General features: G+C 51.0%; 2 protein-coding genes across 2 annotated transcripts in view; one reads left to right on the plus strand and one right to left on the minus strand.

The window, feature by feature from the left end:
- LOC147203176 (BMP/retinoic acid-inducible neural-specific protein 3-like) overlaps window positions 1-3688 on the minus strand; it is a 24289-nt gene extending 20601 nt beyond the window's left edge. Inside the window, exon 1 of the mRNA XM_086115217.1 lies at window positions 3550-3688. The gene's annotated coding sequence lies outside the window, so the exon portion shown is untranslated. The remainder of the gene's footprint in view (window positions 1-3549) is intronic.
- A 9727-nt stretch (window positions 3689-13415) lies between these two features.
- The window catches only part of LOC147203177 (regulator of G protein signaling 21-like), a 42988-nt gene continuing 42430 nt past the window's right edge, over window positions 13416-13973 (plus strand). Inside the window, exon 1 of the mRNA XM_086115219.1 lies at window positions 13416-13437. The gene's annotated coding sequence lies outside the window, so the exon portion shown is untranslated. The remainder of the gene's footprint in view (window positions 13438-13973) is intronic.

Consider the following 13973-nt stretch of genomic DNA (forward strand, 5'->3'; position numbering starts at 1 on the left):
GCGAAAGCTCCACCAACGGTGCAAGCGGACGCGTTAGCCCGAGCGTCTGCCTCCGGCGCTTAGCGGAGCGGTTGTTCGCCATCGCTCGCACGCCGCTCGCCACTTGGCTTTGGCCCTTTCTGTCTATTACCATGGCAACCAAGCACAACAGGAAGAGCCGACTTGATGCGCCCCGCCGTGCATATCGCCGGTCGCCTTCTCTCCGGTGTGGTTTAACCGGGATGTCGCACGTGGGCGTAGCACCGTCTACATGGCGGTGCTTCACATGAAGCCGAGACTTGTTTTTTGCTCGTCATCAAATGCCCGTTAGCCACCGTTGCTTTCGATTGAATCTCGAGTTCAAATGAGCACCGCGACCTTGAGTGGCGCCCCAAGTTTGGAACGGTGAGATGAGGTCGATCTCAAATCAGGTTGGTCGCTGCGATTGCTGTCGCCGGGCGTTGTGTTCAGGCATGTTTTCTGTCTGATGGTCTGACATTCTTTCGCAGTGCTGAAAATGAAGTGTGCTCCATTTTGGTGAGTGACAGCAGCTTCTTCAGCATCTGCGCTTTTACCGACTACAGTCAGACCCAACATTCAATTACTAGTCACCCAAAAGAGAGAGATTTCAGTTTAATTCCCCACTCTGCCTTCATCTAAGAGACGCCATTTGAATGGCCAAGTAAATTGCAAATCCCCAAATGGCATATTTTAGTTTCCACATTTCCGTTCTTCTCATACACCCCCCCCCCCCCCATTGTCGGTCTTTTCGCTCCCAAACCTTTTATCGATTGGAGACAAAACTTTTCCTTTTGCTCCTGATCATCATATATTGGGCTGCGGATAATGAGCAGAAGAGTGAAACGGCACATTTTATTTATTTTTTTGCCTTTCTTTATCTTCCCATGTCAGGCTTATTACAACTCCCACGTCCTCGGTAAATGACTTTACAGTCTTGCGCGTCGCTATCTCTCACAGCGCGCGCTTCATTTTACACATCAAAGTTTGTTTACGGATCTTTCCTCTGCATATGTGGAAATTCAGTAAGCTGCAAATTTGGTGGCACCGAGCGGGATCTTCCGCACGCCTGCTGAATTCGTTACTTGAGGTCCAACTGTTGGATCCGAGGGGTTGGATGAAATCAAAGATGTTTGGCGACGTCAGCCCTGGAGCCGCTATTGGCGTCAAACGCTCGCTGTGCGCCGCCACCTCGACAACCGATGAGCCTCAAAAGAGATCAACGCATCATGTCCGGGGTCGGGCTGGCGGGGGAGACACACCTCCACATATGTTCTCGCTTGGCTTTTTCCCGGCACTGTTATTCAAGGAGCTGTGGGTGGAGGGTGGCAGCGATTTGTTTTGTTCCCGACCGCTTTTGTTCGTCTCTCTTCGGCCATGCGCCAGACACGCAGCGGCAAAGGGTGAGAAGGAGCGAGCCCTCTACGGCATGCCATCGGCCCAGTTTGCACGGTTTCAATATCAATTTCAAGATCCTTCCAACCACTTTGCACTTGATGGCTGATTTCGAAAGACATCACGTTGATGATCCTCAAGTAAACTGTTTGAAAAAGGGTCGCTTAAGTACAGCTTGTTCTTTGTTTGGTTCTGAATGTGCAGAAAGGAATCGGCTGCTGCGAAGTGCAGAGCCGGCTCGAGCTGTGAGCTCGAGGGCCGTTGGCCACCCCGGAAAAATTAATCCTCAACTATTTGCCTCAACTCATTCAATCCCAGCCATTTTCACTGGAGCAACCCCCCTCACCCCCCTCCATCCCAGCGTTTGACTGGATTTTGATTGATCTTGCAAGGCCCGCAGAATATTTGGTTTTAATGCTATATAAATATGGAGCCTCCCAAAATAAAATTTGGACTCTCTTCTTCCAGCAGAAAAAAAATTGTTTCTGTCTTTTTTCATTCTTCAGCAATCGGCATTACAAAATGGCTCAGTTTCATGAAAATGGCGATTCCTGGGCAAAAAACGAAGAAAAGGAGCTTTTTTAAAAGCATGCATTTCAAGCACGTGAGGCACCACTGCCACCTACTGGTCGCTTTTTTACATGATTTACAACGCAAACGTCTTATTCTCATTCACGGATTGCATCAGACCTTCCTCCTCTCTATGACGCAAAAAAAAAAAAAGAGACGTACAAGTACGTCCTTGGTAGGCGGGGCCTAATTCTAAAAAGACGTACAAGTACGTCTTATGGAATGAAGGAGTTCATTAACACCTTGAAGACCTCTCCGAAGGCGTCTCTCATGCAGCGTTTTCATCTGGTTCATTGGACTTTGATATCATCGTCCATTATTGCGTCACTCGGCATCCATTGCAACCTGGTCATCCCGTCAGGGGGATTCAACAGTCTGCGGCCCCTTCCTCATTCTTCCCCAAATGTCTTTTATTGCCCTTCTGGGGGTTCAGGTCAGAGGATCTTGTTCATATTTGTCAACTGTGGGCAGGTGGAGCCCTTCGAGACTCTTTTTGTGGTGAAGGGCGACGCAAATCAATGTGACTTGTCTAACGGAAAGCTGATGAAACGAATGCGACAATACAAACACTATAGAATTGCTTCAACGTGAAAAGAATTGTCAAGCGGCCCTTTCGTCCTTCCATTTTTTCTGTGATGCGCCCCCCCCCCCCCCCCCCCCCCCGCCCACAAAGAAAAAGTTTGTCCAGCCCTGCAGTACATCCGCGCATACAAGCTAGTTGTCACATCAACAGCGACGCGGATACATGACGACGGGACAGGTTTTCTCTTTGCGCGGGGCCGGAAGCGAGAAATCCATCACTTCATAAGGCGAGAGAGTGCGCCTCTCTCGGACTCGGACACGCTCGGGTTCACCGGTCTCCCGCGATAGATGAGGGCGCAGCTGAACAGCGGCAACCGCCGTGGCCCAATAAAACAGTCCGACGCTCGGGCACTTGGGCCAAAAACAGGGAAAGCGGCGGTGAAAATGAACAGCTGTCTTCCATGGGACAATCGCGTTCTCCAACGGCTCGCTTCGCCCTCCGTACGCTGCTTTCACGCAAAGTTCAATTGCGCCCATTTGCAATTAGGCTCCAGCCTAGCCAGGAGACTCGTCGTTGAAATAGGGATGGCTCGGCTCATTAGCGGAGTCATGCTTCAACCTTTCCGCAAGTCGGGGGCGCCTTTCACAAAGGAGCCTCGGGGCAAAATGGAAAAATGGCAGCTAAATGGGACTTGAAGGAGAAACCGAAACGTAACACCGCAGACACGCTGGCATGCTGAGAAATGTGTCGGCGGTGTCGAGAAATGCTGTGAATCTTGTTGTTGTTGTTGTTTCGTGCGGGAACGTGCGCGTGGGCCGCGGCTTGGGGGTGGCCCTGTGACAAATTCTGCCCACCTCGCGTACGCGCACCTTCGAAAAACAGACACGCCGCACCGGCTCAAGTATTTGCCGTCTGTGTTCTCACTTCGATCCACGAGCGGACGTTCTGAATGCATGCCGGAGCTTTTTTTTTTTTTTTTTTTTTTTGATTGTTTGTTGTTGTTCTTAGTTTCTAGCATTCGTGATAGACGCCAATTCGACAAGTGCCGGTTACACAATACTCACCGCAGTCAGCAGCATCAGGTAAAGTTCATGCTTCCGATCGGAAGAGGCGGCGGCAGATGTCGGTCCCTTTCAAGCATGCAAACTCATTTCACCCGCCCTTGGTTCAGTGCTATGACCGCGGAGAGGAATGGGGGTGGGGGGCGGGGGGTGTTGAAGAACTCCCAAATCTGACTGGTGAGCGCTCGGCAATCCAGGTGGCGGGAAGACCACAAACGCTGACGTCTCCGACTAATCCGCCGCGCGGTTCTACACCGGTGAGAAACTTTGAGAAAGCCGCCGCCCGACGGGAGCAAGTCGTCTCGTTCCCACTTCCGAAAAGCACAAGCCTTGACCTTTTTCGAGAATGACTTGACGGAATGATATCATCCGCCAGGCGACGTCGTCAAGAGCACAGCAAAGAGGAGGAGGAGGAGGGGGGAGACGCAGTTCGCCCGCAGATGTGGTAGAATCCGACGGCGGCGCCGTCGCCGCCGCGTTCCCGTGCACGAGCGAATTCCAATGCAATTCCAAGCCGCCGTCGTTTCTCGCAACTATGATCCGCCTGCTCCACGCACGCCGGTGGGAAAAGGCTCACCAGCCGGGCAGAGTGTGCAGAAAAGTGGCCGGGTTGCACATCGCAGGCTCGCCTCCTGTATCGCCCCCCCCCCCACCTCCCTCCCCCTGCTGGCCCCTCTATCTCTCTCTCTCGCTCGCTCACTCAAGTCACACGTTTGTCACACACAAAGTAGCCTTCTGTAAAGAGGCGCCGGAGGGGACTCGAATGCGGGCGACGCGGCACGAATGATAGCAAGCCGGCGTTTTGTCCGTCGTCTCCCACGCCGCCTTCCTTCTCCATAATCGAAGCGCCGGCGCGCAAAAAAAGTCAAATGACTCGCTCGTCATCCAATGTATGCCCCCCCGATATCGCCGCTCTTATCATCCAGAACGGGGGTGGGATCCCACAAACCGATACAAGGATCAAATCTTTTTGGACAAAAAGAAAGGGCGCAAGAACAACAAAGTACAAATGAGATCACTGGTACACAGGGCCAGGATAAGCGTGAATATTGAAAAGCGCACGCACAAAGCGAGGGATTGCGCCATTATCTTGACAAAAGGACAAGGAAATCCAGTTGCGAGAAAAATACAAACTAAATAACGCAACGACTAGGAAGCTGAACTACAGCGACAACAAAAACAAACTAAGACTGACAAAAAGGGAGAACAAGCTCACGAGTGTTGAGGGAACTGCGCTTGGCACGTGTGTCGCGAGCAAGGCGACTCATCTGACATTGGGTTGTCGGCATGGCGATCCTTAACTCGTTCAATCCCAAAGACGTTTTTAAACGTCTTTTCAGACTTGGTCCAGAATTGGCTGCTACTGAATGAGTTAAGTAGTCACTGACGTTGGTTCCAATCCCGTAATCCCCATCAAACAAAATGTGTGAAACAACAGCGCCGTAAAAGGCGAACCGCGTTACCGCGAGAGACGGCTGCGCGTGACAGCGGCGACTCTGGAGGGAACGCCCTCCACTCCAGCCCGTGCAGAAAACAAAACGCAAACAGGTCAAGACCACGGCGACAAAACCGTGCCGTGAGCCCCGTTTTATTTCAGGATGCGTGAATCCAAATGCCGATGCCGCGTGAGGTACATTTGAATTGGTCGGGAAGAGGCCTTCTCCCATTCGAGATGAATGACGCTTCCGCCGCAGTGGCCCGCCATGTAGCTGATACTCTCGCCTCAGTTCGACTCTCTGAGGAAACATCATGCGCCGCGTCCAAACAAATTTCTCCCGAAGACACCGTTTTTTTTAATCTGTCAAAAAAGAGCAGGGCGTTTGTGAATTCTGCAGGCGCATCCGCCTGGATGGCTTGCTAATGAACCCGCTCCTAGCTGAACCGCGGCCATTTAGTATGCCGCTTGGTGCTGCGGTTGTCTGGCTACGAAATCGTCGGGGCTTCTGTCAAATTCCACGTGAAACGGCCGCTGGTTTTTTCGTTTCCCTCCGGCCGGCGCACCTTTGACCCGTCGTCATCGAGCGTTGCGGCGAAGAACTCGCGTGCCGTCCCATTATTGCCCTTGCTTGGTGTTGATGCTCAAGCGTTGTTTTCTTCCACCTCGGGATCTCGTTTATCGTCGTTTTTTGCTCTCTTAGTTCCGTGTTTACTAAATATTGCTACTAATGAGTCCTATTGATCTTGCGCTTGTTTTTTTTTTTGTGTCACTCATTTCAGGTCTTGCAAAATGCAACGGCTTATTCGTAAAACTGTCATTAGTTCTTTATTTTCTTTCTTTGGGTGAAGCCAACAGAACCCTTCCGACAAGACTCGCAACGCGGACGGGTCAAGCGTCAACATCATTGATGTGACAGTCACGTCACCTCAACGGCACTTTGTCTTGATTCAAATGACGTCTGAACAAGGGCCGGACGGACCGAGGATGTCGGCTGGAAGTTGGATGGCAAAAAAAAGCCCAAAACAACAACAACAACAAAACCCCACTGCCCTTGCTGTGGAGGAAAATATTCCGTTGCGCTTCGGTAATGAAGGTCCAATTCGTCCTTTTAAGTGAGGAAAATATGCCGCCTTTGCGTCGGCGTCACAATTGAAGCCATTCATTTGCTTCTCTCAGCTGCGCCGCCGCTTTGGCGCTCGTAATTTGTGTCCGATTGGGACGGAACCATGAAAGCGCGCTTGTCTCTGACAAACCTCCGGCTTTTCTTTTCCCGCCCCAACCTACATTTGAGCAAAGTGCTTGCCTTCCTTTTTATATAGCGAGAAGCAAATATTGCCGATGATATATTTTGGCTTCTTTTAGCATAAAAAAAAACAAAAAACGACGCATTGAAATCTGAAATTGATTTTCAATCCATCCTAAATTGTGAGCGAGCGCTTGTCGTGCTTCGTGCGCTCTCCGTGGTCCTGAACAAAGAGTTTCACTTTCTTTCCTCGGATGTTCCAAGTCGTCACCAACCCTCGCCTAAGAGTCTGAAATGATTAGTTGAACCCACGAACCTTGATCCCCTTCACACTTCAAGAGCATTTCAAACTCTTAAAAAAAAAATTAAATAAAAACCAAAAAAAACCCCCATCTGAAAATCATCGGAGGCAGGATGTGTTCTAAGCTCACATCAGGGAGGGCCGTGCTCTGATTTTGACGCAAGAGCAACCCGCCGGGTTCCGTCATCCGCTTCCAGAGCCGCTCTGTCCGCCGCAGAGACAGCGCAGCCGAAAACTAAGCGGGTGGCGCTGGAGGTGGGCTTCATTTAGTAGCTTCGTTTTTTTTTTTTGCAGATTGATCCCGCATGCCGTAACTTGTGTTTACTTTATAGAATAGATTTGCTACGATTCTCCTGCGCTGCCTTGTTTACTCATCTTCCTTTCGCCAGTGCGCCGCAACCACCCCCCACCCCTGTCAGTGCATGCTATTCATCGCCCTATTTTCTTCAGCTCGATGCTCGTTTTTGGTCACACCGGCCACGGAGGACGAGCGACGGTCGGGGGGGGGGGGTCAGCCGAGGTCGGTCCGTCAGGCAGGCCCAGACGCCATCCCCGGGAGAGGCTTATCTGAACTGACTGATGTCTTCCCGGAGAGGCGCGACCTGTCCGAGGGAGAGAAGGACGCCGCGCACGTGGCTGCACATCAGACGGGGGCGACCGGTTGGAAAACTTTCCCCCTTTCTCAAAACTGCTGACCGCAATAAGTTCTCCAGAGCCAGCGCGGGACTTTGTGAGAAAACTAAGAAAGCTTACTAGACCAACCAAAATCCTCTGCAACTGTTCCAGAGTCGGAGCGGAGCGACTGCCCGCCAGTTCCATGCACGCAAAAACAGATCGTTGTCTTCACACGGCGTCCCTCAGGGCAGCACGTCAGTCGAGCGCCACTACGCTGACAAGAGTTTCGTTTCGCGGGCCATTACGCTCCTTAATCATCATCTCATCCCCCCCCTCCACGCAATTAATAACGTGGAAATGTAGTTCGCTCTTTAGCCATCATTCCGATCAATCCTATCCTATGATGTCACACGCGATCTATCCTATTTTTTTTTTCCGATTCTTGTAAAGAATTTATATGCAAAGAAATTTCTTTGCATATAAATCTCTCTCTCTCTCTCTCTCTCTCTCTTTATATATATATACTGTATATTTATATATATATATATATATGTGTATATACACCTCGACTTACGAAATTGGTTCTGGAAGAAATTCCTTAAGTGGAAAACAGCCACCCAAACAAGCCAGAATTGAAAGTATTGCAAATGAAAGAAAAGCCGCGTGAATTCTCCAGCCGTGGTTTTGTCAAGGATTGTGCGCCGGAAAATGGGGGTTGGGGGGGGGGTGGCGGGGCAAGTCCAGGCACGTGAAGTGACCCGGTCCACATTAGCGCTGTCACAAGCTGTATTTCTCAGCTGGGCCTGATAGATGCGCCGCCCCTCCAACTGACAGCGATAATAAGAGACTGAGAGAAGGAAGGTTTTGTGACAACGGTGTGGAACGGGGGGGGGGGGGGGGGCGCATGAGTCAGCGAAACGCGCGGCGCCATTAAAAGAAGATTTACAGCCGCTTTCAGACAACTCTGTACGCTCGGCTGCTGTGAGTGGAGGTGGTTCTGTGTTTGGAGGACATTACAAATGGACACTCCACGTCTCGGGAGCGCTGAATCATTTTCATACGGCTACTTGGACGCGACGCCGTCGACGCGCCGATGGCTTTTGGCGCCGCGCTGCCCGCAGTTCATTTATTGCCACGGGTCGGCCGTCTTGGTCTCTTCCTCGACTCTGCTTTTCATCTTCCTCTTTCAATAAAAATCACGACTCTTTTAAAAGACGGTTGAAACATTTTATTTTTTTTTCGCGGCTAAGCTTCATTGCGTCGCGCTTTGTTGCCGTTGGACTGTTTTTAGAATCGTAAGTAGCAGCGGAACCATTTGCGATTCCGGAGTAACACCTACTGGTCACAAGTTATTCAACTGAACCCAACAGGAAGTGAAAAATGGCGCCGGGGCCTCCCCTTTGCTGCTACAATTGCTCCGTCTCTCCGCTAGAGCATCGACGGATTTTTATTTATTTTTTGTCTTCCGGCGAGGATCATTTTTGAGGTCGGGCGCCGAGTGATGTTGGTTGAGAGGGCCTGGCTCACGATTTCGACCGGCGCTCATTCAAAGGCCGTTTGATGGCGCAAAGGTCAGCATTGGGCGCTTGTCATTTCGCCAAATTCACTCAAGAATGACTTTCGGCGCACGCTGGATGCGCTCAATGTGAAATGATGTCGATGACATTTAAAAAAATTTTTTTTTTGCTCCTTACCGCAGGCTGGTGACCTCCGACCCTCCACGGACCGTCGTTGCCAAAGTTGGCCGAACGTTGACGAGCGCACTCCAACTTCGGCGATTGAGATGGGACGGCAGTCCCATCCCTTTTTAATGACGACGACGCCTTTCGTCCCCCCGCCTGCGCCACCTTCCGCCGATGTCTCCGAGCGCAGGCTGCGAATGATTCGTCGCCGCACTCGGCTGGAGGTGAGAGGCAATTTTCGCGGTTTGTTTGGAGGTAGCGATAGGCTGGCGTCTTGTCTTTTTCATGGGAAGTGTCGGAAATTAAAAGGTGGGGGTCGGACAAGATCTTGAAGGAAACAAACCAAATTGTAGCTTTGTGTATTTTATGATCGATCATTCGTTTTGTGATTGAAATCGGAACTGGAGAAAAATGGTTCTTCTGTGTATTTGTAACTGGCGTGGAGGGAATGCAAGCCCAAATGGACCCCCCCCCCCCCCCCGCATAAAAACACAGTGTCAACCAATCATGCCGTTGACTTGACTTTGCATGTGCGATTTGAGACTTGCAAATTGATCCCCGTTGTTGAACTCTCAAGGTGACGTCAGTCGTGCGCCAACGCTTTCATTTGGGCAAAGATGGCGGCCATTCAGCCCATGTTATTCCCAACGCTCTTTTGTCCAAAAGCGAAAGAAAACCCGGCGCTATGCCCCGCCGCTCCGGCCGCACGCTTTCAGCGTCGAGCAGAAGCGGTAATTACGGCCGCTGCGATTACGCGGCCGACTATTTCTTTTTTTGATGTTTCGCCTCGCTCCCGAAAAGAAGAGACGGCTCAAGTTGAACAGCGCCCGCGCTATGTCCACTGCGCTCCGTTCAATACCTTGAAATATGGAGGCGCTTTCTCCGCATTATTGATTCCTTTCAGGTGACATCAATTACGACGATAACTTCAGTGTCACGGCGAGTAGCGAGAGCCATCAATCAAGAGAGGCAAAACGGGGACGGCATCAAAATCCAGCGGCTCTTTCTACTCACACTTTTTGTTTGTCCCGCGTGCGTACGTTTCGTGTTAGGAGCCGATGTGCCGCTCCTCCAAGCCCGGCCATTTTCCACGTCGTGCCATCTGACGCGAATCGTATCCCGCCCGCGCGTGACCGGAGCCGCTTTCTCCTGGGGAGGGTCGCGGGCGCACTCGAGCCGCTCCCGGCCGTCTTGGGGCAGGAACTGGAAAAGGCAACGTGGAAATCAGCCGCCTTGCCTCGAGACGCTTTTTGGTCGAGTGGGCGGGGCCATCGCATCCACGTCCCAAGTGCCCTTGAGCCCAGATGATCAATCCTGACGCTTTATTACGACCTCCTCGCCGACATTCGCCACGCTCGGGTCTCCCTCGATGCCCCCCCCCCCCCCCTCACCAACCGCAGACGGGAACTCTCATTTATGAGCAATACCCCCGCGTTTCGTGCCCATTTGCGCACTTCATTTTTGAAAGCTGCCAGCTCATTTTTTGACGGGGGGGGGGGGGGTGTATTTGAAAATCAATGCATCGTATTTCTCGTTGACTGACGGCCCCCGGGCATCGCCGACGCCGTCTTAATTGCTCGGGTGCAGTGAATCGCCGCCATCATGTACTGCAAACAGATTAAAACAAAGATTGATTTGCAAGTGGACTCTCCTCACAGGCCTGAGCAAATGCCGCTCGCAAATGCTGCGCTTCAAAGAAAGCGCGCGGCGGCGACGGCGGCGGAAAACCAATATTTAAAAAGGATGCCGACGTTGATGTCCAAGGTCCCTTTGTCTTCATACAGGCGTTGTTGGCTCAACATGCGGCCGTTGTCCGATTACTCCGCAGACGTCGAGGCTCTTCCCGCGGGGCCGCCATCGAATATTCATTGGAAAACATCAGCACACCCGCTTCCGTGTTGAAATATGGCGACGGAATCTACAACGAAGCAAGTGAAAGGGTTGGGACTGCCGCTGTATTGAATGAAGGAATTCGATGAGCAAAAGGCTCACGACGGCCGCGGCAGCATTGCTCATGGGCACGCCGGTCCCACAGATTCGAAACAGGCCTCGGCCTTAAAATTCGAAGAGGTGAACTCCACAGCCCGGGAAGGAGTCTAAGGCCGGCGGCGTCTTCCTTCGTCGGGGGGCGTCATTAACATGGTCTCCCGCTAAGAGCCCGATCATCGACAAATGTCACTCACGACAAACGACACAACTCTCGAGAACCGCCGGCGGGAGTCGGAAAGAGAGCTCGCCGCAGGCGACCGCTGGCTACGTTTGTGACACGCCGCGTCTCTGTTGATCATGTGCCGTTGTTGTCTTTTTGCCCCACCGGCGCATCGCAGCAAACCGCCTCCCCCTCGCTCGACTGCATTTGCTGAACAAAGGAAGTTGCCAAAGAGCGAGCGAGGGCCACGTTTTGGTGGACAGGCGTCAGGGTGTCGCGTCGTTCTCGCCATGAATTGGGCCTCTTTGAGTTAACTCAAACCTTTGTCAAGTGGCTAGCGCAGGGGTGGGCAAACGTTTTGGCTGGGGGGCCGCATCGACTTTTAAAATTTGACAGAAGGGCCAGGTCAGCACGAGCTATGGTACATTAAAAAAAAAAAACTGCATTTGTTGACAGTCCATATCAAACATCAACAGAACAAAAGCATGAAAGTACGGTATTAATATACTTTTTTTAAATGACAAAAGTGTTGTTGATGACCTATTTTAGCCTGTGCATCGCTGCAGATGGGTTGTGATCAGACCAGTAGAAGTAGAGCGATACAGAGGTACTAGGTGGTCGAAAAGATTGCCGCGCCCCCCCGTGTTCTGCAACTTCAAGTCAATGCGCCACCTAGCGGTGAAATGCCTGTCATTACAAGTCCAATTGAAATGAATGCAATCATTCACATCGAACCTTAATTGTGGACCGACCTTCGACGGGCCGGATTAAAAAGACCAACGGGCCGGATTCGGCCCGCGGGCCATAGTTTGCCCACCACTGGGCTAGCATAACAACAGCCTCCGTCCGAAGCCACCTTTTAGCAAACCAAGTTTCAGGCTGTGAATTGTTCAAATTTGATCTCAGTCGTCGTCGATGTTTTCGTTCCAAGTTTTGAAGGCTGCAAATTGCGTCCTCAATTGGACAAAAAAAAAAAAAAAAAAGGAAGGAAGGAAATGAGGCAGAGTGGAGCTAAGCGTTGTGAAAGGAGCAGTGTATCCACGGGGGCTCCTGCTAATTGCCTCGCGCACGAGCCTGTGGAACATTTTAGTCTGCGACCGGATCGGGATCCAACTCCGCCGCCCCAGGAGTGTCGGCATCTCGCTTTAGCAGACGACATCTCAGTATGACACGGATTTCCCCCGGCGGCGCCGCCGCCGCCTCGGCGAGCCGCTCTCGCAAGCCCGCCTTCCCTGGAGGCGCGCCCCCATCAGACGTTAGCCTCGCCGTGATAGATTGGCATCCCGTGAGTGTCAAACAGCTTTACGGCCGCTTTAATGAGGCGATTCGGGCGGAGGAAGCCTCCCGAATCGGGTGCCTCGGCTGCTCCTGAAAAAAGGAATCCAAACAGGTGATATTTCAGTCCAATCCTTTTTAATCGCCGACCGAACGAGTTTTGTGCGAACATTTTTAGTTGGCCTCCGTCTTGCTTCCCTTTCAGGGTCATCGATTTACAAACGCCAAGCGTTTTTGTTGACCTACATCGCACGCTCTCAGAGTGCAAGGCAACGGTGCAAAGTGTCGCCCTCAAAAGTGGCGCCATCCGTGCTTCATTAAAACGAAAATGACTTTTTCCAGTATATCAGATCACACGGGAGTCGAACTCCCATTTCATTTCCTCAAGTTGACTGATATTTCCGTCATGTGTCATGTCCTAATGAACGCGTATCTTTTTCTGGTCGAAAGCAAATTGAAAAACAAATAACTTTGGCGTATTTTAAAATTGCTTTGACGGGAAGATTTCCGGACAGGTGAATGCAAACCGCACGGGCCGATTGCACTTTGGAAATAATACACAGCTGCGTGAGGATGAAAGGATCCAATTGAGAAATGTGTCAGTCAAATACATTTTTTTTTCTGGCTTGAAGTCACCAAGGTGGGTTAAAAAAAAAACACACAGTTTTTATAAAAAACTGTGTTTTTTTTTTAACCCAGTAGGGGGCGGCGCCAAAGACGAAAAAAGCTGAATTTGACAATGGCAGTGATTTGCCGGTCCAATTTCAAATCACTGTCCAATACAGGGACCCTACTTTGAGACCGTTAGCGTCTTAAGATCACAAAACAACCACATGATTTATTGATTTATTTATTCATTTATTTTTGTCAAAAGTCAACTCAAGAATATTTGAATAAGTAACTACATCCTTTGCACCTCATGTACTTGAACGTATCATACGGTTAGTCGACGCAGATTTTGTTTTGTTTTGTTTTTTTAAATTGAAGATTGTTTGAGCTTGAAGAAAAGTTGTGGTCAATGTTTTCAGGGGAAATGCATTCAGCCTTCCAGCTGAGAAGAGCGAGGTTAAGGTGACGGAAGAGACGTCGGCTTGAAATTTCAAGTGCCGGGACATGACGGCAGAGGCCTCCCGCCGACGCACGACTGCAATTCTCTTCTGAATCTTCATCCAAATCACCGGGCAGGCGGTGAGTCCGTGGTTTTTCTCTTCATGATTTCGTGGTTTAAAATGCCGCACTGATGGGGGGGAAACACCTAAGGGCCATTTTATCAGCCGAGGGGTTCTTGAGGTTAATCAAAATAGTTGCCGGCAATGTAGGAGGGCTGCGCCTCCCTTCGCGTCCTTCGTGCGCTGTTTCCTAATGGAAAATAAAAACATCCCGTGGTATGCCTTGTTGACAAAAAGCCACAAAGGCAATGACGCGAGCTATGCTAGTGTCACGGCCGCCGAGATAACCTGACTCAAAGGAGTCATTCAATCGCCGCTTCGGCGGAAAAGACTCGCGAACCTTCCCGTATGACGCTCAACGGCGGTGAAGCGTATCGGAAGTCGAGCTCGTGTTCTCTCCCGCGGCTTGAAACTAATGAAGATTCCCCGGCCCTCTTCATTTCGCCAGGAAGTCACCCGATGCCTTATGCGGGTGGCGCTAATCCCTGACCGATTGCAGTCGGTCCAAAAACATTTCAACTCAACTCAAGCGTAGTTCTCCAGCACTTGAAAACA

Source organism: Hippocampus guttulatus, chromosome 7 (assembly GCF_054856545.1).
Source record: "Hippocampus guttulatus isolate MCC_2025c chromosome 7, RoL_Hgut_1.0, whole genome shotgun sequence".
NCBI classification, from domain to species: Eukaryota; Metazoa; Chordata; class Actinopteri; order Syngnathiformes; family Syngnathidae; genus Hippocampus; species Hippocampus guttulatus.